Source organism: Uranotaenia lowii, chromosome 2 (genome assembly GCF_029784155.1).
Source record: "Uranotaenia lowii strain MFRU-FL chromosome 2, ASM2978415v1, whole genome shotgun sequence".
NCBI lineage: Eukaryota > Metazoa > Arthropoda > Insecta > Diptera > Culicidae > Uranotaenia > Uranotaenia lowii.
The window spans coordinates 249,590,268-249,601,763 of record NC_073692.1 but is presented as its reverse complement, the minus strand read 5'-3'; the positions used below and the strand labels follow the sequence as shown (position 1 = coordinate 249,601,763).

The window sequence follows — 11,496 nt, the reverse complement described above, 5'->3', positions numbered from 1 at the left end:
TCGAGCTGTGACGTCCGATAGGTGAATAAAGTAGGGTTTCACGCTCACTTGTCATCACGGATGGTAACCTGGCCGGTGTGTTGGAGGGCGCGATGCCCAAAAACACATCCAACCGGTCCGGCGATTTGATGCGGGCTTCTTCCGTGGCTCGTTAGTGACAAGCGAGCGTGAGGCTATGTCTCTGGTCACCCTAGAATCCAATCCTTGCCCCTGCAGCAGAATATCAGCAGACGTCATGGATGAACACGGCGGGATATGAGCTGGGCTGTCATTGCTTTTTCCGGAACGATGAACGAGGAGAGGATATTGAGCGAAGAGAGAACGGAAAACAGGATGAGAGGAGTTCTTGTGACCATTTTGGGACAGTGAGTGCTGGTCAACGGAGTGCGACGGACGTGATTTTTTTGAAGGACAAGAATTATTTGTCACCGCGTGTTTTCACATAAAGGAAAAACCGCGTGTTGGAAGAAGTTTTGTGGAAAGTATTCCACATAACGAGATTTTAGTGCGGGAACCGGTTAATCAATTGGCCCATCAGAGCGACGGTTGAGGATACGCCACGAATTTCCTCGAAACCGCCTGTTTCTGCCTGTGGACCACGAGGTGCCAGCTCGCCACGATCCAGAGTACCATTATAAGGACTCGTGGTGGGCTTATTACAATCGGCCGAATTGCCAGAAGGCGCCCAGAAATCCGGTCCAGACGAACAGGTGAAGGACAGGTCGTCCGAATTCCTGCTCTCCGTCGAAAGTATTTTATTCGACCACGAGGTTGCCCCATCACCACTCCAAGCACCAGTACACATCCGACAAGGCCACACTCACTTCTGCACCAAGAAAGACCGCCGAGCCACCCTTCGCTGACGTCACGGCGAATCGGTACGGCGACTATTTCTGCGTTGGACGATTGTCATCAAACCGAAAACCAGAAGGATCGACGGTTCCTCAGGCCAGCCACAATCCGGTAATCCGAGGACGCCTAAGGAACACGTATGTACCCATGCATGAACCCCTTGCCTCAAGCTCAATCAAGCCCGAACTCAATCAAGCCCAACCAAAATCAAGTCCCGAATTCAGCCATGCCCAAAACTCGAAGGTGTCAGCGATAGGAGAACGGCCGCATCGGTTCCTTTCCCCCTAAATGTTTTGTGTCTTGAAATGAAAAAAATAAAAGTTTAAAATGTAAATGTCCCTTTTTCTCAATCAAGAGCCGATATACCACGGAAGGGTTCTTTGGTTTTTCTCCAACTTTCGCTCATCTTACATGTTTCGAAGGTTGCCTATCTTCCTCCTAGCCGTTATTCGTGAATCACTACCCAAGCACGCCGACCCTGAGTGTAAAAAGTCGTCTGAGCTAGCCGTCCGTTTCACTTGGCGATCCGCGAAAGCTAATAAAAATATTCAATTGTTTTAGATTTCTAGGTCAATTGAATATTTTCACTTGGCTTGGGGTGAGTCACAAATTCCTAAATTATTGTGATCGTTTTGTTATTTATTGTCGAATTTGATTGATTTGTCGCCCAGTCGATGTTTGTTTGTTCCAGTAGAGTAAAATTTTTGAAAAAGGTAATTATAAAGCGTAAGTATTCTTATTTGGTTTGGCTTGATTTTCATACAGTATTTCAATCATTTAGGATCTTAAAAAGTGCATCAGCAGAAAATTAAAAAAAAAAAATTCTGATTAGAAGTTGATAGAGAAAAAAAATGAATCTAATAATGGAAAGCGATTTAGATAGATTATTCTATGAGGCCCGCATCGAACATTTGGACGGCGACGAACTCGATTATGAATTGGAAGTTCGAAGCGTTCCTTTTGCTAGAGAAGAACATATCGCTCGCAAGAGGAAAGCTTTGAAAGACAGGTTGAAAATAGAAAAAGAAGAATCTGAAAGTAATAAAAAGATACTAACACGCGAAGTATTGCAGGAGTTAGAATGTTGTGAAAGTAAATTAAAGGCAGTAGAAGAAGTTTGTGGCTTTACAAACAAAAAGGACCTTCCAAGGAAATACTACACCATACTTTTACACATAGGTTGTCGTATAAAATTGTTAAAAGAGTCCATATCAGTTGATCAGCATAATGTTCTGAATGATCAATTACACAGAGTTTTGTTTCTATTAAACAAATATTTCAATGAAGAACTGACACAGGAGATCCCTGTCTCAGTAATTGAAGAAGGAGCTTTACAAGGACTGTTCGATATGAATACACGCGCAATAGAAACAGAAGCATCTGAACCTTTGCCGGCGATAGATTTAACAAATCCGGGGGAAAAAGGGACCAATATTGAAATCGACCTAATACAGTCTCTTCAACGTTTAGGCCTGGTCAAATCAGATTGCTCTGACAAGAAAGAATTCATGCAAGGTTTATTGGAACTAGAGAACGAACTTTATCAGCTTCGTGATTTTAAAGAAAATCACCAATCCACGAAACAGTCTTCCGATATGACTTCTAAATCTACCGGTACAATCCCTAAACCGCCTAAAAACGCGACGAATACGAATAACGCGAACGCGAGAATCACCGAGACGGGAATCATGACCGGTGAGTTCCAAAAACACCGTCCTTACGAATCGTATCAACAGAACACCTCGAACAAAAGTAATCTGTTTCCATCGATTGTATCAACGCGAATCGCGACCCAAATTACGAACCCACCAATATTCACATCAGGAACACGCCCTAGCGTGTCTGAGGCATACGGTATAGAATCCTCTTTTCGGAATTTCGAACCCCAGTTTATTATGCCGGGTTATCAATATTACCCATCAATATCGCCGTGGCCCATACCGAATCAAATGTTTCAACCGACTACGACATCACAATCTTATTACCCTTCGGCGGTAAATACTCAAACCGTACCGAATTTATCGTCCTTTTTACCGAATTCTCATGAACATGCATCCCATCAGATCCCTCACCCTAGACCTTCGATGATCAAACCCGGACCGGAAAGAACGTCGCTTGAAAACACCATGTACAACTCCAATCCGTTAATTCCAAACTTATCTGGAATTCCGCCGCGAAATAACTTGATGAATAATCATGAAACGTCGAACGCGCGTCTGAATAGCCCTTTTCCGAACCCTCCACCAATAAACATTCGAAACGAACCGCGTAACCATGGCCAATTGTACCAACAAGACATCGGGCGCGGGAGATCTTATAGTCAACTTCCGGTATCGAAATGGCACCTAGAAAAGTATTCGGGAACCGATCAAGGCCTTAAACTTAACGAATTTCTTATGTTAGTTACTCAGCTAGCCTTGTCTGAACATATTTGTGAAGATGAGCTCTTTGATTCAGCCTTCCATCTGTTCTCCGGTCCGGCGCTCAATTGGTATATGACCATGCGAGCCGCCGGAAGATTGTACAGCTGGGCGCATTTGGTTGCTGAATTAAAGAGGGCGTTTGTACATCCTGAGCTCGATTCGCTTGTTCGAATCAGGATATACCAACGGCGCCAGCAAAGGAATGAAACATTTCAGGAATTTTATTACGATATGGAAGGGATGTTTAGATCAATGAATTCTCCATTAAGTGAAGCAGAAAAATTAGACGTACTTAAAAGAAACATGCGTTCAGACTACAAAAAGTTGCTACTATGGAAACAAACCGATAGCCTAATAGAACTGCTAGAAGCTGGTCATTTGATCGACGCCTCTAACTTTTCTCTATACACAAAAGTATTCGGTAGCGAAAAATCGACTAATGTAGTAGAAGAAATACGAACTCCCAAGAGAGATTGGAATAACAAAAATAACTCAAACAACCTCCGAATCAAAAACTCTGGTTCAAGACTGGAAAATGTTCCGGAGAAACAAAAAGAAAGATTAAAAGGGGGCCAATCAGGAAACTATCGGCCGGAGATTAGGAGCAAGGGCCTCGATCCCAAAGATGACCCTCAAGTTGCAGGTCCATCGAGACCAACTCGGACCTTAGAGTCTTTACTAGCCGCCCACATACCACCAAATCAAAAAGAATGTATATACTGTCGCCAAATTAATCATTCACTTGATCAATGTAGGAGCTATCGGGGTTCGATATGCTTAGTATGTGGTTTCAAAGGTTTCGAGACCCACAATTGTCCGTTTTGCAGAAAAAACGGGTTCCAGGCGACCGAAATTCGCCGGCCGCCGAACTCCATAGCGTAAACCCATTTCCTACTAATACGACCCTTTCTGAGTTTTGGGAGATAGTTCCTGAATTAGGTTATGAACCTGATCAATCAGAAAGTTTAATGATATCCTTATCCAAATATGACGATAATCGACCATACGCCACTGTAAAAATTTATGACGTTGATATCCAAGGACTTCTGGATTCCGGAAGCCAACTTACGCTGATCAGTAATAGCGTGTATACTAGATTTCCGAATCAGAAAATTAAACCCCTTATTCGACCCACGACCGTGTTGTCGGCAAACGGATCCAGTCTAATAGTCCTGGGCCATCTAGACATTCCATTTAACTTTGCGAATAAGACCAGAATCATTCAAACACTTATAATAAAAGACCTTACCGTACCCTGTATTTTAGGGATGGATTTTTGGGAGAAATTCCAAATATGGCCTAAAATAGAAGGTTGTAATTTAGTCGAAACTTCTGATGAGCTCCAGCGACTTCCTGAGATATCATCTTTATCTACGGAGGAATTGAGAGAACTAGAAGAAATTAGAAGATTGTTCAAAATAGCTGACCCAGATAACCTCCCTTTCACCCACTTAGTAGAGCATCATATAGAAATCGCAGATGAATGGAGAGGCAAGCCTCCGGTGCGCCAATATCCATACACACTGTCCCCAAAGGTGCGCGAAAAGGTAGCTCTCGAAATAAAGCGGATGCTGACAGCAGGAATAATCGAGCGTGCCAGTTCAGACTGGTGCTCGAACGTAGTTCCGGTAATCAAACCATCAGGTAAGGTACGCCTTTGCCTTGATGCAAGAAAAATTAATGAACGTACAGTCCGAGACGCCTATCCGCTGCCACATCCAGGTCGTATATTGGGGCAATTGCCTAGGGCAAAATACCTCAGCACTATTGACTTGTCGGAAGCCTTCCTCCAAATTCCCTTGGAGAAAGCTTCCCGACGATATACAGCTTTTAGTGTTCAGGGATTGGGTATGTTCCAGTTCCGGCGACTTTGCTTCGGTCTAGTTAACAGCGCTGGGGAATTGGCTAGGTTGATGGACCGAATACTAGGTCACGGTGAACTGGAACCGAACGTCTTCGTTTACATCGATGACATCATCATTGTATCGGAGACGTTCGAGCACCATCTACACCTACTTAAGGATGTGGCCTCTCGATTATCCAACGCGAACTTAGCTATAAACCTCGAGAAGTCGAAGTTTGGTGTCCCCGAATTGCCATTCCTAGGGTATCTGCTGTCCACTGACGGCCTTCGTGCGGATCCGGAGAAGATTCGTGCCATCGTCGAATACGAACGGCCGAATACCGTCACGAAACTTCGTCGATTCCTAGGAATGGCAAATTACTACCGCCGCTTTATAGAAGACTTCAGCGGTGTCACGGCGCCTTTGTCTGACCTTTTGAAAACTAAATCGAAGATACTGGGTTGGTCAGAGGATGCGGAAAATGCGTTCGCCAGAATAAAAGAGAAGCTTATTTCAGCTCCCATCCTGGGCTGCCCAGACTTCAACTTAGAATTTCAGATTCAGACAGATGCAAGTGACATCGCTGTCGCCGGAATATTGACGCAGGTACAAGAAGGACTAGAGCGAGTAATTGCCTATTTTTCCCACAAGCTCACCACCGCGCAAAAGAACTATCACGCTTGTGAGAAAGAAGCGCTGGCGGCGCTACTCGCGATCGAAGCCTTTCGGGGATACGTGGAAGGGTCCCATTTTCTATTGATTACGGACTCCTCGGCCCTCACGCATTTAATGACCGCTAAATGGAAGACCGCATCGCGATGCAGCAGGTGGTGTCTTCAGCTTCAACAATTCAACATGTCCATAAAGCACCGAAAAGGCAAGGAGAACACCGTCCCTGACGCCCTATCTCGAAGTGTAGCCGCGATTGACAGTATGAAAACCCACGAATGGTATGATGAAAGGATTAGGGAAGTCGTAGACCACCCTGATGAAAATGTAGACTTCCGAATAGAGAATGGTATCCTTTTGAAGTATGTCGAAAGCAAAGAAGGACCCCACGATACGCGGTTCGACTGGAAAAGGGTGCCAAGCCCTGCGGAAAGACTACAAATCATCTTGGACGGTCATGATAATTCCTTACATTTAGGATTTGAAAAGACCCTGTCGCGTATTCGTCAGAAATACTTTTGGCCAAGAATGAGCTCGGATATAAGAGAACATGTTGCTAGCTGTGCGACATGTAAGGAGTCAAAAGCTCCAAACATAGCGATGGCTCCAGCCATGGGGGAACGGATGATAACGAGCCACCCATGGCAAATAATCGCAATTGACTTTATAGGACCCCTCCCGCGTAGCAAAGCTCAGCACCAATACATTATGTCCATAGTAGACCTCCATAGCAAATATGTGATGTTATATCCATTCAGAAAGATAGACAGCGCAAAATTCTGTAATATTCTCAAAGATCAATGGTTTTTCCGCAATTCAGTCCCTCAGGTGATCATTACTGACAATGCTAGTTGTTTCCTATCCCGAGAGTTCAAGTCCCTTCTGAATAGGTTCGACATTCGTCATTGGCTGAACGCAAAATACCATTCGCAGGCGAACCCTGTCGAAAGGTTGAACCGTACAGTCAATGCCGCGATTCGATCCTATGCCAGATCGGACCAAAGACTCTGGGATAGCAAACTGTCGGAAATAGAAACCATTCTCAACTCCACCGATCATACAGCTACAACGATAACTCCGTTCTTCGCGACTCATGGGTATGAGATGATTCAGAAAGGATCCGACCATGAACTGAATATCAACACCTCTCTAGACAATGAAAGACAGAATGCCCAACAGAGAGAACTGTTTGAAAAAATTAACGAGTTAGTTCGACGCAATCTTGCGAAAGCTCAATTAGAGGGGAAAAAGCGATATGAAACTCGCCATAGAAGATTTGCGAAAGATTTTGAAGTGGGTAAAATGATATACAGAAGAAATATGAAGCCATCGAGTGCATTAGAGCACTACAATGCAAAATACGGTCCGCAGTTTTTACCTGCCATAATCACGGCAAAGAAAGGAGTTTCGTCATACAGATTGTCCGATTTAGACGGAAAAGATTTAGGGGTTTGGCCAGCCGAACACCTTAAACCAGCATAATCCAGACTACAAAAGAGCCTTCTTTAATTAGAATGTGCACTTGGGTCGGAGGATTTCAGAAATCACCTGGAATATATGATAATGAATTCATTGATGACGTAACCGAATCTTCCTAACAAGGAGTGATGTTCAGTCGTCACAAATAGATCCCTTCACATAGGGATTGATAAACCGTTGTATTTTTAAAGGAATTATCGAAAAAAAAAAGGAATTCACTAACCGATAGGAGTTTCAAAGTCTATGAATCCACATAAAATTACCTATGAATCCTCAGACGTAACCGAACCTTCCTCTTACGGATTGTTGTTCAGTCGTTACTAAACTGAAAAAACTTACGGACTTAAAATGATAATAAAGACTAAAAGTATCTCTGGAGCCACCCATTATGCGCGTGCTTATTGCTCGCAAGACACATTTGCTGTAACCGGACCTTCCTAACTTGGAGTGTAGTTCAGTCAGAAAAGAAAAAGAATACACCGTTTGAATAATCAGCTATAATCTTATCATAATTTCGTCGATAAAGCACAAAAAAAAAAAAAATTACCCTGAATAGGTCGCTAAGCGAAGGCAACTCGATCGATCCACTGTGGAGACCCCTCACGGGTCATCTTAAGAAAAAAAAGGTCGCTTATCCACGGAAACTTAATCGTACCACGATTGAAAACCCCTCATGAACGAAAAGTTCGCTCTCTGGAGCCATTCTCAACGGGATTAGCATAGCCAAGCATGGCGTGCCATTCTAAAGTTGCCCCAGTAACCAATCCCCGCAGCCTTGTGGAAAATCCTTAGAAGATATTAGCAACCACCTAAAAAAAAAAAAACTCATGTTAAAATATAATGTAAGTGGAATTTTGATCAAGGCTTACCAGAGTCTTCTCTCACGAAACCTATGCCTCGTGGGGAATTGTTGCTCTTGGGCCTAGTAGATCTGGCAAGAACCCATGAACCTTTAATAATAAAAATAAACATAGAATTCTACATTTAGGAGATCGCGAATCGACTTACCAGAGCCTTCTCTTCCCGAGACTGGTGCTCTTGGGTCCTGGATTAAGAACTTCATAATCCTCTCGCAATAATATGAAGATATATCTTCGAAAGCGCGCGTATAGAGACCAAATGATTCGATCATTTTTCCTAATAGCTAACAAAAAAAAAAATTTCAAAAGATACTTATATTTCACCTTTCCACCGATTCAAAATCAATTTCGAAATGAACAAATATTAGTAAGAAGAAGAATCTTGACAGTTCGGAATTTTCGTGCAGTTTCGTGCAATCAGAAACGCGATTCAGATTTCAACAGGAAATAAGGAATTAATATCGCCCAACTCTATCAACCGAAAAAATAATCATATGGAATTAATATAAATTATTAGTTCACACTGCATCTTTATAAAGATACGTTAGGGAGTTAATAACAAAAAAAATATGGGAGAAAAAGCATTATTAACCTTCGGTTAGCGAAGAATAAAATGAACGAATTCTCAAGTAAAAAAAAAATCCAGCTGGTAAAGAAATTTAAGTGCACTTGATATTTAGTAATATAGAAATGAGAAGCTAGAGCGATTAACGCCTACACATGATCATGGTGACGGAATGATTCACCGATCTTTAGGTTAGTTAGAAATAGTTAATCCTAGCAAGTATGTGAGTAGAATGAATGAGAGAGTGGATGAAATTGGGCCCAATGAATGAAAAACAGTATGAATGTAGATTTAATGAAAATAATAAACAAAGTAATAAAGTTTATTACATATAGGGTTAACAATATATTAGTTTAAGATTCTTATGAAAAAATGCGATAAAAATTAAGCCAACCACATACTGCATGCTTACGTTTCTTTTCTTTGATCATTCAAAAAAAAAAAAAAAAACAAAAACAAAAACAAAAAAAAAATAAAAAAACAAAAAAAAAAGGCGAACAGAAACCACGATAACATCAATTAGATTCACAATATTAACAGAAAGATAACAGTAAAAAAAAATACTCTGTATTTTTTTTGGCGAAGAGGAGGATAATTGTTACCGTAGGTAACAAAATATTCAAATATTAAATAAAATAATAATATAACCCATCCCTTGTATATGTTAGGATTAAAATGATCAATATAGTTATTATGTTTGTTAAAGGCTCTTTCTTTTGTCATTTTGATATCAAAAATTGTTATCGAGCTGTGACGTCCGATAGGTGAATAAAGTAGGGTTTCACGCTCACTTGTCATCACGGATGGTAACCTGGCCGGTGTGTTGGAGGGCGCGATGCCCAAAAACACATCCAACCGGTCCGGCGATTTGATGCGGGCTTCTTCCGTGGCTCGTTAGTGACAAGCGAGCGTGAGGCTATGTCTCTGGTCACCCTAGAATCCAATCCTTGCCCCTGCAGCAGAATATCAGCAGACGTCATGGATGAACACGGCGGGATATGAGCTGGGCTGTCATTGCTTTTTCCGGAACGATGAACGAGGAGAGGATATTGAGCGAAGAGAGAACGGAAAACAGGATGAGAGGAGTTCTTGTGACCATTTTGGGACAGTGAGTGCTGGTCAACGGAGTGCGACGGACGTGATTTTTTTGAAGGACAAGAATTATTTGTCACCGCGTGTTTTCACATAAAGGAAAAACCGCGTGTTGGAAGAAGTTTTGTGGAAAGTATTCCACATAACGAGATTTTAGTGCGGGAACCGGTTAATCAATTGGCCCATCAGAGCGACGGTTGAGGATACGCCACGAATTTCCTCGAAACCGCCTGTTTCTGCCTGTGGACCACGAGGTGCCAGCTCGCCACGATCCAGAGTACCATTATAAGGACTCGTGGTGGGCTTATTACAATCGGCCGAATTGCCAGAAGGCGCCCAGAAATCCGGTCCAGACGAACAGGTGAAGGACAGGTCGTCCGAATTCCTGCTCTCCGTCGAAAGTATTTTATTCGACCACGAGGTTGCCCCATCACCACTCCAAGCACCAGTACACATCCGACAAGGCCACACTCACTTCTGCACCAAGAAAGACCGCCGAGCCACCCTTCGCTGACGTCACGGCGAATCGGTACGGCGACTATTTCTGCGTTGGACGATTGTCATCAAACCGAAAACCAGAAGGATCGACGGTTCCTCAGGCCAGCCACAATCCGGTAATCCGAGGACGCCTAAGGAACACGTATGTACCCATGCATGAACCCCTTGCCTCAAGCTCAATCAAGCCCGAACTCAATCAAGCCCAACCAAAATCAAGTCCCGAATTCAGCCATGCCCAAAACTCGAAGGTGTCAGCGATAGGAGAACGGCCGCATCGGTTCCTTTCCCCCTAAATGTTTTGTGTCTTGAAATGAAAAAAATAAAAGTTTAAAATGTAAATGTCCCTTTTTCTCAATCAAGAGCCGATATACCACGGAAGGGTTCTTTGGTTTTTCTCCAACTTTCGCTCATCTTACATGTTTCGAAGGTTGCCTATCTTCCTCCTAGCCGTTATTCGTGAATCACTACCCAAGCACGCCGACCCTGAGTGTAAAAAGTCGTCTGAGCTAGCCGTCCGTTTCAAGCTGTAGAGAACGCTATTCAGCTGCTAAGAGAATGTCAAGAAACTTCTACGCGCCGAAAAAAAAATCCGATTGATAGATTGCTCTGACAACCAGATGTCAGATTGCTAGGTTGCCGGTCTATCATGGTCTATCTCATTGGTTTTAATTATATTGTTTTGATTACAAAAGCTGCTTACATGCCTAGGGAATTGAACCGCTGCTCTCTAGATTGCAATGAAACTCACCAGCCTCTCGACCAATCCAGCAATAGTTCATTGCCATTGTAATAATTAGTATTTAAACTCAATATCATTTGAGATGATTGAATAGGTTGATGGTCAATAGTTTGTTCCTTAGGTCGTTTGAAGGACTTTCAGTACACAATATGAATAATAACAATAATTCGCATTATCGAAAATTTATTCGAATATCTTAACATTTATAAGAAAAATTCGAAAAAATCTTGAATTCCATTTGTAAATATCAGTACAGATATAAACAAAACAAATACCATGACAAGAAATTGACTGACATTTTTGACATGTCGCTTAGAATTCCCATATAGGTTCTTTAAAACACCTTCAAGTATCCTAATGGTGCGTTTTAGGATGTTACGCGAACGTTATCGACCTTCTCGAAAGACATTTTTGACATTTCGCTTAGAATTCCCATATAGGTTCTTCAAAATAACTTCAAGTATCTTAATGGTGC

The 11,496-nt window shown here is 42.4% G+C and overlaps 1 long non-coding RNA gene across 1 annotated transcript; it reads right to left on the bottom strand.

Moving 5' to 3' along the window:
* Window positions 1-7,763: 7,763 nt before the first annotated feature.
* LOC129748845 (uncharacterized) lies at window positions 7,764-8,463 on the bottom strand. The gene is made up of 3 exons (XR_008737849.1): window positions 8,276-8,463; window positions 8,137-8,217; window positions 7,764-8,076 (listed from the first exon to the last, which is right to left on the bottom strand). It is a non-coding gene; the product is annotated as an uncharacterized LOC129748845 (long non-coding RNA).
* Between the last annotated feature and the right edge of the window lie 3,033 nt (window positions 8,464-11,496).